This window comes from Schistocerca cancellata, unplaced genomic scaffold, assembly GCF_023864275.1.
Source record: "Schistocerca cancellata isolate TAMUIC-IGC-003103 unplaced genomic scaffold, iqSchCanc2.1 HiC_scaffold_316, whole genome shotgun sequence".
Taxonomy (NCBI): domain Eukaryota; kingdom Metazoa; phylum Arthropoda; class Insecta; order Orthoptera; family Acrididae; genus Schistocerca; species Schistocerca cancellata.
This window is the reverse complement of record NW_026046334.1, coordinates 59,316-76,338: the sequence shown is the minus strand read 5'-3', so window position 1 is coordinate 76,338 and position 17,023 is coordinate 59,316. Positions and strand designations below refer to the sequence as shown.

Here is a 17,023-nt window from a genome sequence, read left to right as displayed (position 1 = left end):
CCGAGTGGAAGGCGAGCACATCTGAACCCGTGGTGCTGCTAGGGCGATATACTGTAACTGAGCGCAGAACGAACTTTCACTGAAGAATCTGCCCTTTAATGCACATCAGGGCGAACATGAAATTTCTAATATGAAGTACCCACTGACGATCCAAAGGCGTTTCAGTATGTATGCGTCGGTACCACCGGGGCAGTGCCTAAGTATTGTAAAGTGAAGGTCGACAGTTTGAGCCTCACAGGAAGTATTTCATTGGCTTCCCACGAGTGCGTAATGTACAGCGTGGCTGTTGCTAGGAAACGGCCTTATTTGCCGCTCGTTAATATCTAGTTTTCTTTGCATCAATGTGAAAATGTTACTATTACTAAATACAGTTTTGCTAGTTACAGTTCAAACTGGAAACGACGGAAGAAAGCGGTCCAACGCGCCACATTGGCTCCCGAAAGGGAGGGTGCGTTTCCTACGCCACGTCTGACATTGTGTCTTAAATATTCTAAAACTGACATAATTACATCCTACCGAAAAAAGAAACAGATTTCGCAGCGAGGTTCTTGAGATATTTCTAGAGATGGAAGTCACTGGAGCGAATGCCTCGCACGTCAGATTGGCCGAGCGGTCTAAGGCGCCCGATTTAAGCTCTGGTTCCCGTAAGGGAGCGTGGGTTCGAACCCCACATCTGGCAATGCATTTTGAACATTCTGAAACTAACATACTTCCTTGATCTTATAGAACAAGTAAATTACGCAGAAACACGCCATGCAGATTTTACTAGAGACGACAGTGACAGCGGTGCAGGCGTCGCACGTCCGATAGCCCGAGCGGTCGGAAAGAAATAGCGGAACATACTTTTCCTGTGTCGAGGTTTAGCTCTTCTCACGGACGTTTCCGTTGTCGTTGTGTTGTGGCTCTGGGTTCCAAGCGACAGCGAGAAAACCTCAACAGCAACACATACGTGTTTAAATGAATCGTAGGGCCTTAATAAAGATAGATGAAACGGTGGTTCAGGTACTGGAGTTCTGAAGCGGCCGTATTGCGTGGGCAGTAAGCTCACTAAGTTAGTGGGTCATGCTAATAACGGGAAGGCTGTGGGTTACGTCCCACCAAGGGCTATTCCATATTGCTTCCCTAAAAGGCAGCGCGAGAGACTGCCAGGCAAATCTCAAGTGATCTGTACAAGGACTAAGATGTCCACACGTCTGGAAACGTTCTAGCCGACTTCTGTGCCACGCTGACGACACGGGTTCTCGTCCGATCACCGAAGTTAAGCAGCATTTTTGCGTGCTTAGTACACGGCTCGGTGACTAACTAGGATGTCTGCGTGCTGTTGGATTCTTTAATTTTGCTTTTTCCTTTAGTTTTCGGTGTTGCTGCGCGGTAATGATACGGTCCAGCACGCTGACCCGTCTCTTGCCTCTCGGTACCCAAATTCGCGAACCTGCGGCCACAGTCAAATGAAAGGGTCCGTTGTGTGTTTGTCGACTTGGTCTCTCCCAGTCGATTCTAGCGCCTGTCCTCTACATATACGCCCATTTGCAAGCGTCAGCTTTCGCGTCAGCCGAGCAAAGTCGAGACAAGTCGACACATGGGGACACACGATGCTGTGAATCGCAATCCGCACTTGCCTACGCGGAGCGGGACGAGGGGCGAAGGAAAACCATTCGTAACACGACAGTTCGGAAACTCGACGATCGCGAGCGTTGAAAACACTCTCCTGATTAAAGGAGACAACTTCCGTGCGGTGTCCGGGTTTCGAACCCGGACCAGCTACTTGGGAAGCATCCATGCTGACCGACACACCACCACCGCCCTCTGCTACGCGCTGCTTGCGCCGTGATGTGTCGCCTTCCCTCCTGGCGCCAGAGGCCGAAGGCAATCTCGCTGTAGGCGCTCAACGCCGAGTGGAAGGCGAGCACATCTGAACCCGTGGTGCTGCTAGGGCGATATACTGTAACTGAGCGCAGAACGAACTTTCACTGAAGAATCTGCCCTTTAATGCACATCAGGGCGAACATGAAATTTCTAATATGAAGTACCCACTGACGATCCAAAGGCGTTTCAGTATGTATGCGTCGGTACCACCGGGGCAGTGCCTAAGTATTGTAAAGTGAAGGTCGACAGTTTGAGCCTCACAGGAAGTATTTCATTGGCTTCCCACGAGTGCGTAATGTACAGCGTGGCTGTTGCTAGGAAACGGCCTTATTTGCCGCTCGTTAATATCTAGTTTTCTTTGCATCAATGTGAAAATGTTACTATTACTAAATACAGTTTTGCTAGTTACAGTTCAAACTGGAAACGACGGAAGAAAGCGGTCCAACGCGCCACATTGGCTCCCGAAAGGGAGGGTGCGTTTCCTACGCCACGTCTGACATTGTGTCTTAAATATTCTAAAACTGACATAATTACATCCTACCGAAAAAAGAAACAGATTTCGCAGCGAGGTTCTTGAGATATTTCTAGAGATGGAAGTCACTGGAGCGAATGCCTCGCACGTCAGATTGGCCGAGCGGTCTAAGGCGCCCGATTTAAGCTCTGGTTCCCGTAAGGGAGCGTGGGTTCGAACCCCACATCTGGCAATGCATTTTGAACATTCTGAAACTAACATACTTCCTTGATCTTATAGAACAAGTAAATTACGCAGAAACACGCCATGCAGATTTTACTAGAGACGACAGTGACAGCGGTGCAGGCGTCGCACGTCCGATAGCCCGAGCGGTCGGAAAGAAATAGCGGAACATACTTTTCCTGTGTCGAGGTTTAGCTCTTCTCACGGACGTTTCCGTTGTCGTTGTGTTGTGGCTCTGGGTTCCAAGCGACAGCGAGAAAACCTCAACAGCAACACATACGTGTTTAAATGAATCGTAGGGCCTTAATAAAGATAGATGAAACGGTGGTTCAGGTACTGGAGTTCTGAAGCGGCCGTATTGCGTGGGCAGTAAGCTCACTAAGTTAGTGGGTCATGCTAATAACGGGAAGGCTGTGGGTTACGTCCCACCAAGGGCTATTCCATATTGCTTCCCTAAAAGGCAGCGCGAGAGACTGCCAGGCAAATCTCAAGTGATCTGTACAAGGACTAAGATGTCCACACGTCTGGAAACGTTCTAGCCGACTTCTGTGCCACGCTGACGACACGGGTTCTCGTCCGATCACCGAAGTTAAGCAGCATTTTTGCGTGCTTAGTACACGGCTCGGTGACTAACTAGGATGTCTGCGTGCTGTTGGATTCTTTAATTTTGCTTTTTCCTTTAGTTTTCGGTGTTGCTGCGCGGTAATGATACGGTCCAGCACGCTGACCCGTCTCTTGCCTCTCGGTACCCAAATTCGCGAACCTGCGGCCACAGTCAAATGAAAGGGTCCGTTGTGTGTTTGTCGACTTGGTCTCTCCCAGTCGATTCTAGCGCCTGTCCTCTACATATACGCCCATTTGCAAGCGTCAGCTTTCGCGTCAGCCGAGCAAAGTCGAGACAAGTCGACACATGGGGACACACGATGCTGTGAATCGCAATCCGCACTTGCCTACGCGGAGCGGGACGAGGGGCGAAGGAAAACCATTCGTAACACGACAGTTCGGAAACTCGACGATCGCGAGCGTTGAAAACACTCTCCTGATTAAAGGAGACAACTTCCGTGCGGTGTCCGGGTTTCGAACCCGGACCAGCTACTTGGGAAGCATCCATGCTGACCGACACACCACCACCGCCCTCTGCTACGCGCTGCTTGCGCCGTGATGTGTCGCCTTCCCTCCTGGCGCCAGAGGCCGAAGGCAATCTCGCTGTAGGCGCTCAACGCCGAGTGGAAGGCGAGCACATCTGAACCCGTGGTGCTGCTAGGGCGATATACTGTAACTGAGCGCAGAACGAACTTTCACTGAAGAATCTGCCCTTTAATGCACATCAGGGCGAACATGAAATTTCTAATATGAAGTACCCACTGACGATCCAAAGGCGTTTCAGTATGTATGCGTCGGTACCACCGGGGCAGTGCCTAAGTATTGTAAAGTGAAGGTCGACAGTTTGAGCCTCACAGGAAGTATTTCATTGGCTTCCCACGAGTGCGTAATGTACAGCGTGGCTGTTGCTAGGAAACGGCCTTATTTGCCGCTCGTTAATATCTAGTTTTCTTTGCATCAATGTGAAAATGTTACTATTACTAAATACAGTTTTGCTAGTTACAGTTCAAACTGGAAACGACGGAAGAAAGCGGTCCAACGCGCCACATTGGCTCCCGAAAGGGAGGGTGCGTTTCCTACGCCACGTCTGACATTGTGTCTTAAATATTCTAAAACTGACATAATTACATCCTACCGAAAAAAGAAACAGATTTCGCAGCGAGGTTCTTGAGATATTTCTAGAGATGGAAGTCACTGGAGCGAATGCCTCGCACGTCAGATTGGCCGAGCGGTCTAAGGCGCCCGATTTAAGCTCTGGTTCCCGTAAGGGAGCGTGGGTTCGAACCCCACATCTGGCAATGCATTTTGAACATTCTGAAACTAACATACTTCCTTGATCTTATAGAACAAGTAAATTACGCAGAAACACGCCATGCAGATTTTACTAGAGACGACAGTGACAGCGGTGCAGGCGTCGCACGTCCGATAGCCCGAGCGGTCGGAAAGAAATAGCGGAACATACTTTTCCTGTGTCGAGGTTTAGCTCTTCTCACGGACGTTTCCGTTGTCGTTGTGTTGTGGCTCTGGGTTCCAAGCGACAGCGAGAAAACCTCAACAGCAACACATACGTGTTTAAATGAATCGTAGGGCCTTAATAAAGATAGATGAAACGGTGGTTCAGGTACTGGAGTTCTGAAGCGGCCGTATTGCGTGGGCAGTAAGCTCACTAAGTTAGTGGGTCATGCTAATAACGGGAAGGCTGTGGGTTACGTCCCACCAAGGGCTATTCCATATTGCTTCCCTAAAAGGCAGCGCGAGAGACTGCCAGGCAAATCTCAAGTGATCTGTACAAGGACTAAGATGTCCACACGTCTGGAAACGTTCTAGCCGACTTCTGTGCCACGCTGACGACACGGGTTCTCGTCCGATCACCGAAGTTAAGCAGCATTTTTGCGTGCTTAGTACACGGCTCGGTGACTAACTAGGATGTCTGCGTGCTGTTGGATTCTTTAATTTTGCTTTTTCCTTTAGTTTTCGGTGTTGCTGCGCGGTAATGATACGGTCCAGCACGCTGACCCGTCTCTTGCCTCTCGGTACCCAAATTCGCGAACCTGCGGCCACAGTCAAATGAAAGGGTCCGTTGTGTGTTTGTCGACTTGGTCTCTCCCAGTCGATTCTAGCGCCTGTCCTCTACATATACGCCCATTTGCAAGCGTCAGCTTTCGCGTCAGCCGAGCAAAGTCGAGACAAGTCGACACATGGGGACACACGATGCTGTGAATCGCAATCCGCACTTGCCTACGCGGAGCGGGACGAGGGGCGAAGGAAAACCATTCGTAACACGACAGTTCGGAAACTCGACGATCGCGAGCGTTGAAAACACTCTCCTGATTAAAGGAGACAACTTCCGTGCGGTGTCCGGGTTTCGAACCCGGACCAGCTACTTGGGAAGCATCCATGCTGACCGACACACCACCACCGCCCTCTGCTACGCGCTGCTTGCGCCGTGATGTGTCGCCTTCCCTCCTGGCGCCAGAGGCCGAAGGCAATCTCGCTGTAGGCGCTCAACGCCGAGTGGAAGGCGAGCACATCTGAACCCGTGGTGCTGCTAGGGCGATATACTGTAACTGAGCGCAGAACGAACTTTCACTGAAGAATCTGCCCTTTAATGCACATCAGGGCGAACATGAAATTTCTAATATGAAGTACCCACTGACGATCCAAAGGCGTTTCAGTATGTATGCGTCGGTACCACCGGGGCAGTGCCTAAGTATTGTAAAGTGAAGGTCGACAGTTTGAGCCTCACAGGAAGTATTTCATTGGCTTCCCACGAGTGCGTAATGTACAGCGTGGCTGTTGCTAGGAAACGGCCTTATTTGCCGCTCGTTAATATCTAGTTTTCTTTGCATCAATGTGAAAATGTTACTATTACTAAATACAGTTTTGCTAGTTACAGTTCAAACTGGAAACGACGGAAGAAAGCGGTCCAACGCGCCACATTGGCTCCCGAAAGGGAGGGTGCGTTTCCTACGCCACGTCTGACATTGTGTCTTAAATATTCTAAAACTGACATAATTACATCCTACCGAAAAAAGAAACAGATTTCGCAGCGAGGTTCTTGAGATATTTCTAGAGATGGAAGTCACTGGAGCGAATGCCTCGCACGTCAGATTGGCCGAGCGGTCTAAGGCGCCCGATTTAAGCTCTGGTTCCCGTAAGGGAGCGTGGGTTCGAACCCCACATCTGGCAATGCATTTTGAACATTCTGAAACTAACATACTTCCTTGATCTTATAGAACAAGTAAATTACGCAGAAACACGCCATGCAGATTTTACTAGAGACGACAGTGACAGCGGTGCAGGCGTCGCACGTCCGATAGCCCGAGCGGTCGGAAAGAAATAGCGGAACATACTTTTCCTGTGTCGAGGTTTAGCTCTTCTCACGGACGTTTCCGTTGTCGTTGTGTTGTGGCTCTGGGTTCCAAGCGACAGCGAGAAAACCTCAACAGCAACACATACGTGTTTAAATGAATCGTAGGGCCTTAATAAAGATAGATGAAACGGTGGTTCAGGTACTGGAGTTCTGAAGCGGCCGTATTGCGTGGGCAGTAAGCTCACTAAGTTAGTGGGTCATGCTAATAACGGGAAGGCTGTGGGTTACGTCCCACCAAGGGCTATTCCATATTGCTTCCCTAAAAGGCAGCGCGAGAGACTGCCAGGCAAATCTCAAGTGATCTGTACAAGGACTAAGATGTCCACACGTCTGGAAACGTTCTAGCCGACTTCTGTGCCACGCTGACGACACGGGTTCTCGTCCGATCACCGAAGTTAAGCAGCATTTTTGCGTGCTTAGTACACGGCTCGGTGACTAACTAGGATGTCTGCGTGCTGTTGGATTCTTTAATTTTGCTTTTTCCTTTAGTTTTCGGTGTTGCTGCGCGGTAATGATACGGTCCAGCACGCTGACCCGTCTCTTGCCTCTCGGTACCCAAATTCGCGAACCTGCGGCCACAGTCAAATGAAAGGGTCCGTTGTGTGTTTGTCGACTTGGTCTCTCCCAGTCGATTCTAGCGCCTGTCCTCTACATATACGCCCATTTGCAAGCGTCAGCTTTCGCGTCAGCCGAGCAAAGTCGAGACAAGTCGACACATGGGGACACACGATGCTGTGAATCGCAATCCGCACTTGCCTACGCGGAGCGGGACGAGGGGCGAAGGAAAACCATTCGTAACACGACAGTTCGGAAACTCGACGATCGCGAGCGTTGAAAACACTCTCCTGATTAAAGGAGACAACTTCCGTGCGGTGTCCGGGTTTCGAACCCGGACCAGCTACTTGGGAAGCATCCATGCTGACCGACACACCACCACCGCCCTCTGCTACGCGCTGCTTGCGCCGTGATGTGTCGCCTTCCCTCCTGGCGCCAGAGGCCGAAGGCAATCTCGCTGTAGGCGCTCAACGCCGAGTGGAAGGCGAGCACATCTGAACCCGTGGTGCTGCTAGGGCGATATACTGTAACTGAGCGCAGAACGAACTTTCACTGAAGAATCTGCCCTTTAATGCACATCAGGGCGAACATGAAATTTCTAATATGAAGTACCCACTGACGATCCAAAGGCGTTTCAGTATGTATGCGTCGGTACCACCGGGGCAGTGCCTAAGTATTGTAAAGTGAAGGTCGACAGTTTGAGCCTCACAGGAAGTATTTCATTGGCTTCCCACGAGTGCGTAATGTACAGCGTGGCTGTTGCTAGGAAACGGCCTTATTTGCCGCTCGTTAATATCTAGTTTTCTTTGCATCAATGTGAAAATGTTACTATTACTAAATACAGTTTTGCTAGTTACAGTTCAAACTGGAAACGACGGAAGAAAGCGGTCCAACGCGCCACATTGGCTCCCGAAAGGGAGGGTGCGTTTCCTACGCCACGTCTGACATTGTGTCTTAAATATTCTAAAACTGACATAATTACATCCTACCGAAAAAAGAAACAGATTTCGCAGCGAGGTTCTTGAGATATTTCTAGAGATGGAAGTCACTGGAGCGAATGCCTCGCACGTCAGATTGGCCGAGCGGTCTAAGGCGCCCGATTTAAGCTCTGGTTCCCGTAAGGGAGCGTGGGTTCGAACCCCACATCTGGCAATGCATTTTGAACATTCTGAAACTAACATACTTCCTTGATCTTATAGAACAAGTAAATTACGCAGAAACACGCCATGCAGATTTTACTAGAGACGACAGTGACAGCGGTGCAGGCGTCGCACGTCCGATAGCCCGAGCGGTCGGAAAGAAATAGCGGAACATACTTTTCCTGTGTCGAGGTTTAGCTCTTCTCACGGACGTTTCCGTTGTCGTTGTGTTGTGGCTCTGGGTTCCAAGCGACAGCGAGAAAACCTCAACAGCAACACATACGTGTTTAAATGAATCGTAGGGCCTTAATAAAGATAGATGAAACGGTGGTTCAGGTACTGGAGTTCTGAAGCGGCCGTATTGCGTGGGCAGTAAGCTCACTAAGTTAGTGGGTCATGCTAATAACGGGAAGGCTGTGGGTTACGTCCCACCAAGGGCTATTCCATATTGCTTCCCTAAAAGGCAGCGCGAGAGACTGCCAGGCAAATCTCAAGTGATCTGTACAAGGACTAAGATGTCCACACGTCTGGAAACGTTCTAGCCGACTTCTGTGCCACGCTGACGACACGGGTTCTCGTCCGATCACCGAAGTTAAGCAGAATTTTTGCGTGCTTAGTACACGGCTCGGTGACTAACTAGGATGTCTGCGTGCTGTTGGATTCTTTAATTTTGCTTTTTCCTTTAGTTTTCGGTGTTGCTGCGCGGTAATGATACGGTCCAGCACGCTGACCCGTCTCTTGCCTCTCGGTACCCAAATTCGCGAAGCTGCGGCCACAGTCAAATGAAAGGGTCCGTTGTGTGTTTGTCGAGTTGGTCTCTCCCAGTCGATTCTAGCGCCTGTCCTCTACATATACGCCCATTTGCAAGCGTCAGCTTTCGCGTCAGCCGAGCAAAGTCGAGACAAGTCGACACATGGGGACACACGATGCTGTGAATCGCAATCCGCACTTGCCTACGCGGAGCGGGACGAGGGGCGAAGGAAAACCATTCGTAACACGACAGTTCGGAAACTCGACGATCGCGAGCGTTGAAAACACTCTCCTGATTAAAGGAGACAACTTCCGTGCGGTGTCCGGGTTTCGAACCCGGACCAGCTACTTGGGAAGCATCCATGCTGACCGACACACCACCACCGCCCTCTGCTACGCGCTGCTTGCGCCGTGATGTGTCGCCTTCCCTCCTGGCGCCAGAGGCCGAAGGCAATCTCGCTGTAGGCGCTCAACGCCGAGTGGAAGGCGAGCACATCTGAACCCGTGGTGCTGCTAGGGCGATATACTGTAACTGAGCGCAGAACGAACTTTCACTGAAGAATCTGCCCTTTAATGCACATCAGGGCGAACATGAAATTTCTAATATGAAGTACCCACTGACGATCCAAAGGCGTTTCAGTATGTATGCGTCGGTACCACCGGGGCAGTGCCTAAGTATTGTAAAGTGAAGGTCGACAGTTTGAGCCTCACAGGAAGTATTTCATTGGCTTCCCACGAGTGCGTAATGTACAGCGTGGCTGTTGCTAGGAAACGGCCTTATTTGCCGCTCGTTAATATCTAGTTTTCTTTGCATCAATGTGAAAATGTTACTATTACTAAATACAGTTTTGCTAGTTACAGTTCAAACTGGAAACGACGGAAGAAAGCGGTCCAACGCGCCACATTGGCTCCCGAAAGGGAGGGTGCGTTTCCTACGCCACGTCTGACATTGTGTCTTAAATATTCTAAAACTGACATAATTACATCCTACCGAAAAAAGAAACAGATTTCGCAGCGAGGTTCTTGAGATATTTCTAGAGATGGAAGTCACTGGAGCGAATGCCTCGCACGTCAGATTGGCCGAGCGGTCTAAGGCGCCCGATTTAAGCTCTGGTTCCCGTAAGGGAGCGTGGGTTCGAACCCCACATCTGGCAATGCATTTTGAACATTCTGAAACTAACATACTTCCTTGATCTTATAGAACAAGTAAATTACGCAGAAACACGCCATGCAGATTTTACTAGAGACGACAGTGACAGCGGTGCAGGCGTCGCACGTCCGATAGCCCGAGCGGTCGGAAAGAAATAGCGGAACATACTTTTCCTGTGTCGAGGTTTAGCTCTTCTCACGGACGTTTCCGTTGTCGTTGTGTTGTGGCTCTGGGTTCCAAGCGACAGCGAGAAAACCTCAACAGCAACACATACGTGTTTAAATGAATCGTAGGGCCTTAATAAAGATAGATGAAACGGTGGTTCAGGTACTGGAGTTCTGAAGCGGCCGTATTGCGTGGGCAGTAAGCTCACTAAGTTAGTGGGTCATGCTAATAACGGGAAGGCTGTGGGTTACGTCCCACCAAGGGCTATTCCATATTGCTTCCCTAAAAGGCAGCGCGAGAGACTGCCAGGCAAATCTCAAGTGATCTGTACAAGGACTAAGATGTCCACACGTCTGGAAACGTTCTAGCCGACTTCTGTGCCACGCTGACGACACGGGTTCTCGTCCGATCACCGAAGTTAAGCAGAATTTTTGCGTGCTTAGTACACGGCTCGGTGACTAACTAGGATGTCTGCGTGCTGTTGGATTCTTTAATTTTGCTTTTTCCTTTAGTTTTCGGTGTTGCTGCGCGGTAATGATACGGTCCAGCACGCTGACCCGTCTCTTGCCTCTCGGTACCCAAATTCGCGAAGCTGCGGCCACAGTCAAATGAAAGGGTCCGTTGTGTGTTTGTCGAGTTGGTCTCTCCCAGTCGATTCTAGCGCCTGTCCTCTACATATACGCCCATTTGCAAGCGTCAGCTTTCGCGTCAGCCGAGCAAAGTCGAGACAAGTCGACACATGGGGACACACGATGCTGTGAATCGCAATCCGCACTTGCCTACGCGGAGCGGGACGAGGGGCGAAGGAAAACCATTCGTAACACGACAGTTCGGAAACTCGACGATCGCGAGCGTTGAAAACACTCTCCTGATTAAAGGAGACAACTTCCGTGCGGTGTCCGGGTTTCGAACCCGGACCAGCTACTTGGGAAGCATCCATGCTGACCGACACACCACCACCGCCCTCTGCTACGCGCTGCTTGCGCCGTGATGTGTCGCCTTCCCTCCTGGCGCCAGAGGCCGAAGGCAATCTCGCTGTAGGCGCTCAACGCCGAGTGGAAGGCGAGCACATCTGAACCCGTGGTGCTGCTAGGGCGATATACTGTAACTGAGCGCAGAACGAACTTTCACTGAAGAATCTGCCCTTTAATGCACATCAGGGCGAACATGAAATTTCTAATATGAAGTACCCACTGACGATCCAAAGGCGTTTCAGTATGTATGCGTCGGTACCACCGGGGCAGTGCCTAAGTATTGTAAAGTGAAGGTCGACAGTTTGAGCCTCACAGGAAGTATTTCATTGGCTTCCCACGAGTGCGTAATGTACAGCGTGGCTGTTGCTAGGAAACGGCCTTATTTGCCGCTCGTTAATATCTAGTTTTCTTTGCATCAATGTGAAAATGTTACTATTACTAAATACAGTTTTGCTAGTTACAGTTCAAACTGGAAACGACGGAAGAAAGCGGTCCAACGCGCCACATTGGCTCCCGAAAGGGAGGGTGCGTTTCCTACGCCACGTCTGACATTGTGTCTTAAATATTCTAAAACTGACATAATTACATCCTACCGAAAAAAGAAACAGATTTCGCAGCGAGGTTCTTGAGATATTTCTAGAGATGGAAGTCACTGGAGCGAATGCCTCGCACGTCAGATTGGCCGAGCGGTCTAAGGCGCCCGATTTAAGCTCTGGTTCCCGTAAGGGAGCGTGGGTTCGAACCCAACATCTGGCAATGCATTTTGAACATTCTGAAACTAACATACTTCCTTGATCTTATAGAACAAGTAAATTACGCAGAAACACGCCATGCAGATTTTACTAGAGACGACAGTGACAGCGGTGCAGGCGTCGCACGTCCGATAGCCCGAGCGGTCGGAAAGAAATAGCGGAACATACTTTTCCTGTGTCGAGGTTTAGCTCTTCTCACGGACGTTTCCGTTGTCGTTGTGTTGTGGCTCTGGGTTCCAAGCGACAGCGAGAAAACCTCAACAGCAACACATACGTGTTTAAATGAATCGTAGGGCCTTAATAAAGATAGATGAAACGGTGGTTCAGGTACTGGAGTTCTGAAGCGGCCGTATTGCGTGGGCAGTAAGCTCACTAAGTTAGTGGGTCATGCTAATAACGGGAAGGCTGTGGGTTACGTCCCACCAAGGGCTATTCCATATTGCTTCCCTAAAAGGCAGCGCGAGAGACTGCCAGGCAAATCTCAAGTGATCTGTACAAGGACTAAGATGTCCACACGTCTGGAAACGTTCTAGCCGACTTCTGTGCCACGCTGACGACACGGGTTCTCGTCCGATCACCGAAGTTAAGCAGCATTTTTGCGTGCTTAGTACACGGCTCGGTGACTAACTAGGATGTCTGCGTGCTGTTGGATTCTTTAATTTTGCTTTTTCCTTTAGTTTTCGGTGTTGCTGCGCGGTAATGATACGGTCCAGCACGCTGACCCGTCTCTTGCCTCTCGGTACCCAAATTCGCGAACCTGCGGCCACAGTCAAATGAAAGGGTCCGTTGTGTGTTTGTCGACTTGGTCTCTCCCAGTCGATTCTAGCGCCTGTCCTCTACATATACGCCCATTTGCAAGCGTCAGCTTTCGCGTCAGCCGAGCAAAGTCGAGACAAGTCGACACATGGGGACACACGATGCTGTGAATCGCAATCCGCACTTGCCTACGCGGAGCGGGACGAGGGGCGAAGGAAAACCATTCGTAACACGACAGTTCGGAAACTCGACGATCGCGAGCGTTGAAAACACTCTCCTGATTAAAGGAGACAACTTCCGTGCGGTGTCCGGGTTTCGAACCCGGACCAGCTACTTGGGAAGCATCCATGCTGACCGACACACCACCACCGCCCTCTGCTACGCGCTGCTTGCGCCGTGATGTGTCGCCTTCCCTCCTGGCGCCAGAGGCCGAAGGCAATCTCGCTGTAGGCGCTCAACGCCGAGTGGAAGGCGAGCACATCTGAACCCGTGGTGCTGCTAGGGCGATATACTGTAACTGAGCGCAGAACGAACTTTCACTGAAGAATCTGCCCTTTAATGCACATCAGGGCGAACATGAAATTTCTAATATGAAGTACCCACTGACGATCCAAAGGCGTTTCAGTATGTATGCGTCGGTACCACCGGGGCAGTGCCTAAGTATTGTAAAGTGAAGGTCGACAGTTTGAGCCTCACAGGAAGTATTTCATTGGCTTCCCACGAGTGCGTAATGTACAGCGTGGCTGTTGCTAGGAAACGGCCTTATTTGCCGCTCGTTAATATCTAGTTTTCTTTGCATCAATGTGAAAATGTTACTATTACTAAATACAGTTTTGCTAGTTACAGTTCAAACTGGAAACGACGGAAGAAAGCGGTCCAACGCGCCACATTGGCTCCCGAAAGGGAGGGTGCGTTTCCTACGCCACGTCTGACATTGTGTCTTAAATATTCTAAAACTGACATAATTACATCCTACCGAAAAAAGAAACAGATTTCGCAGCGAGGTTCTTGAGATATTTCTAGAGATGGAAGTCACTGGAGCGAATGCCTCGCACGTCAGATTGGCCGAGCGGTCTAAGGCGCCCGATTTAAGCTCTGGTTCCCGTAAGGGAGCGTGGGTTCGAACCCCACATCTGGCAATGCATTTTGAACATTCTGAAACTAACATACTTCCTTGATCTTATAGAACAAGTAAATTACGCAGAAACACGCCATGCAGATTTTACTAGAGACGACAGTGACAGCGGTGCAGGCGTCGCACGTCCGATAGCCCGAGCGGTCGGAAAGAAATAGCGGAACATACTTTTCCTGTGTCGAGGTTTAGCTCTTCTCACGGACGTTTCCGTTGTCGTTGTGTTGTGGCTCTGGGTTCCAAGCGACAGCGAGAAAACCTCAACAGCAACACATACGTGTTTAAATGAATCGTAGGGCCTTAATAAAGATAGATGAAACGGTGGTTCAGGTACTGGAGTTCTGAAGCGGCCGTATTGCGTGGGCAGTAAGCTCACTAAGTTAGTGGGTCATGCTAATAACGGGAAGGCTGTGGGTTACGTCCCACCAAGGGCTATTCCATATTGCTTCCCTAAAAGGCAGCGCGAGAGACTGCCAGGCAAATCTCAAGTGATCTGTACAAGGACTAAGATGTCCACACGTCTGGAAACGTTCTAGCCGACTTCTGTACCACGCTGACGACACGGGTTCTCGTCCGATCACCGAAGTTAAGCAGAATTTTTGCGTGCTTAGTACACGGCTCGGTGACTAACTAGGATGTCTGCGTGCTGTTGGATTCTTTAATTTTGCTTTTTCCTTTAGTTTTCGGTGTTGCTGCGCGGTAATGATACGGTCCAGCACGCTGACCCGTCTCTTGCCTCTCGGTACCCAAATTCGCGAAGCTGCGGCCACAGTCAAATGAAAGGGTCCGTTGTGTGTTTGTCGAGTTGGTCTCTCCCAGTCGATTCTAGCGCCTGTCCTCTACATATACGCCCATTTGCAAGCGTCAGCTTTCGCGTCAGCCGAGCAAAGTCGAGACAAGTCGACACATGGGGACACACGATGCTGTGAATCGCAATCCGCACTTGCCTACGCGGAGCGGGACGAGGGGCGAAGGAAAACCATTCGTAACACGACAGTTCGGAAACTCGACGATCGCGAGCGTTGAAAACACTCTCCTGATTAAAGGAGACAACTTCCGTGCGGTGTCCGGGTTTCGAACCCGGACCAGCTACTTGGGAAGCATCCATGCTGACCGACACACCACCACCGCCCTCTGCTACGCGCTGCTTGCGCCGTGATGTGTCGCCTTCCCTCCTGGCGCCAGAGGCCGAAGGCAATCTCGCTGTAGGCGCTCAACGCCGAGTGGAAGGCGAGCACATCTGAACCCGTGGTGCTGCTAGGGCGATATACTGTAACTGAGCGCAGAACGAACTTTCACTGAAGAATCTGCCCTTTAATGCACATCAGGGCGAACATGAAATTTCTAATATGAAGTACCCACTGACGATCCAAAGGCGTTTCAGTATGTATGCGTCGGTACCACCGGGGCAGTGCCTAAGTATTGTAAAGTGAAGGTCGACAGTTTGAGCCTCACAGGAAGTATTTCATTGGCTTCCCACGAGTGCGTAATGTACAGCGTGGCTGTTGCTAGGAAACGGCCTTATTTGCCGCTCGTTAATATCTAGTTTTCTTTGCATCAATGTGAAAATGTTACTATTACTAAATACAGTTTTGCTAGTTACAGTTCAAACTGGAAACGACGGAAGAAAGCGGTCCAACGCGCCACATTGGCTCCCGAAAGGGAGGGTGCGTTTCCTACGCCACGTCTGACATTGTGTCTTAAATATTCTAAAACTGACATAATTACATCCTACCGAAAAAAGAAACAGATTTCGCAGCGAGGTTCTTGAGATATTTCTAGAGATGGAAGTCACTGGAGCGAATGCCTCGCACGTCAGATTGGCCGAGCGGTCTAAGGCGCCCGATTTAAGCTCTGGTTCCCGTAAGGGTGCGTGGGTTCGAACCCCACATCTGGCAATGCATTTTGAACATTCTGAAACTAACATACTTCCTTGATCTTATAGAACAAGTAAAATACGCAGAAACACGCCATGCAGATTTTACTAGAGACGACAGTGACAGCGGTGCAGGCGTCGCACGTCCGATAGCCCGAGCGGTCGGAAAGAAATAGCGGAACATACTTTTCCTGTGTCGAGGTTTAGCTCTTCTCACGGACGTTTCCGTTGTCGTTGTGTTGTGGCTCTGGGTTCCAAGCGACAGCGAGAAAACCTCAACAGCAACACATACGTGTTTAAATGAATCGTAGGGCCTTAATAAAGATAGATGAAACGGTGGTTCAGGTACTGGAGTTCTGAAGCGGCCGTATTGCGTGGGCAGTAAGCTCACTAAGTTAGTGTGTCATGCTAATAACGGGAAGGCTGTGGGTTACGTCCCACCAAGGGCTATTCCATATTGCTTCCCTAAAAGGCAGCGCGAGAGACTGCCAGGCAAATCTCAAGTGATCTGTACAAGGACTAAGATGTCCACACGTCTGGAAACGTTCTAGCCGACTTCTGTGCCACGCTGACGACACGGGTTCTCGTCCGATCACCGAAGTTAAGCAGCATTTTTGCGTGCTTAGTACACGGCTCGGTGACTAACTAGGATGTCTGCGTGCTGTTGGATTCTTTAATTTTGCCTTTTCCTTTAGTTTTCGGTGTTGCTGCGCGGTAATGATACGGTCCAGCACGCTGACCCGTCTCTTGCCTCTCGGTACCCAAATTCGCGAACCTGCGGCCACAGTCAAATGAAAGGGTCCGTTGTGTGTTTGTCGAGTTGGTCTCTCCCAGTCGATTCTAGCGCCTGTCCTCTACATATACGCCTATTTGCAAGCGTCAGCTTTCGCGTCAGCCGAGCAAAGTCGAGACAAGTCGACACATGGGGACACACGATGCTGTGAATCGCAATCCGCACTTGCCTACGCGGAGCGGGACGAGGGGCGAAGGAAAACCATTCGTAACACGACAGTTCGGAAACTCGACGATCGCGAGCGTTGAAAACACTCTCCTGATTAAAGGAGACAACTTCCGTGCGGTGTCCGGGTTTCGAACCCGGACCAGCTACTTGGGAAGCATCCATGCTGACCGACACACCACCACCGCCCTCTGCTACGCGCTGCTTGCGCCGTGATGTGTCGCCTTCCCTCCTGGCGCCAGAGGCCGAAGGCAATCTCGCTGTAGGCGCTCAACGCCGA

General features: G+C 50.3%; 8 non-coding genes across 8 annotated transcripts; all 8 read left to right on the top strand.

Moving 5' to 3' along the window:
* Positions 1-595: 595 nt before the first annotated feature.
* Positions 596-679, top strand: Trnal-uaa (transfer RNA leucine (anticodon UAA)). The gene has a single exon. It is a non-coding gene; the product is annotated as a tRNA-Leu (tRNA).
* Positions 680-2,486: 1,807 nt separating this feature from the next.
* Trnal-uaa (transfer RNA leucine (anticodon UAA)) lies at positions 2,487-2,570 on the top strand. Its single transcript has one exon. It is a non-coding gene; the product is annotated as a tRNA-Leu (tRNA).
* Positions 2,571-4,377: 1,807 nt separating this feature from the next.
* Trnal-uaa (transfer RNA leucine (anticodon UAA)) lies at positions 4,378-4,461 on the top strand. The gene has a single exon. It is a non-coding gene; the product is annotated as a tRNA-Leu (tRNA).
* A 1,807-nt stretch (positions 4,462-6,268) lies between these two features.
* Trnal-uaa (transfer RNA leucine (anticodon UAA)) lies at positions 6,269-6,352 on the top strand. Its single transcript has one exon. It is a non-coding gene; the product is annotated as a tRNA-Leu (tRNA).
* A 1,807-nt stretch (positions 6,353-8,159) lies between these two features.
* Trnal-uaa (transfer RNA leucine (anticodon UAA)) lies at positions 8,160-8,243 on the top strand. The gene has a single exon. It is a non-coding gene; the product is annotated as a tRNA-Leu (tRNA).
* A 1,807-nt stretch (positions 8,244-10,050) lies between these two features.
* On the top strand, positions 10,051-10,134 carry Trnal-uaa (transfer RNA leucine (anticodon UAA)). Its single transcript has one exon. It is a non-coding gene; the product is annotated as a tRNA-Leu (tRNA).
* Positions 10,135-13,832: 3,698 nt separating this feature from the next.
* Positions 13,833-13,916, top strand: Trnal-uaa (transfer RNA leucine (anticodon UAA)). Its single transcript has one exon. It is a non-coding gene; the product is annotated as a tRNA-Leu (tRNA).
* A 1,807-nt stretch (positions 13,917-15,723) lies between these two features.
* Positions 15,724-15,807, top strand: Trnal-uaa (transfer RNA leucine (anticodon UAA)). Its single transcript has one exon. It is a non-coding gene; the product is annotated as a tRNA-Leu (tRNA).
* The last annotated feature ends 1,216 nt before the right edge of the window (positions 15,808-17,023 follow it).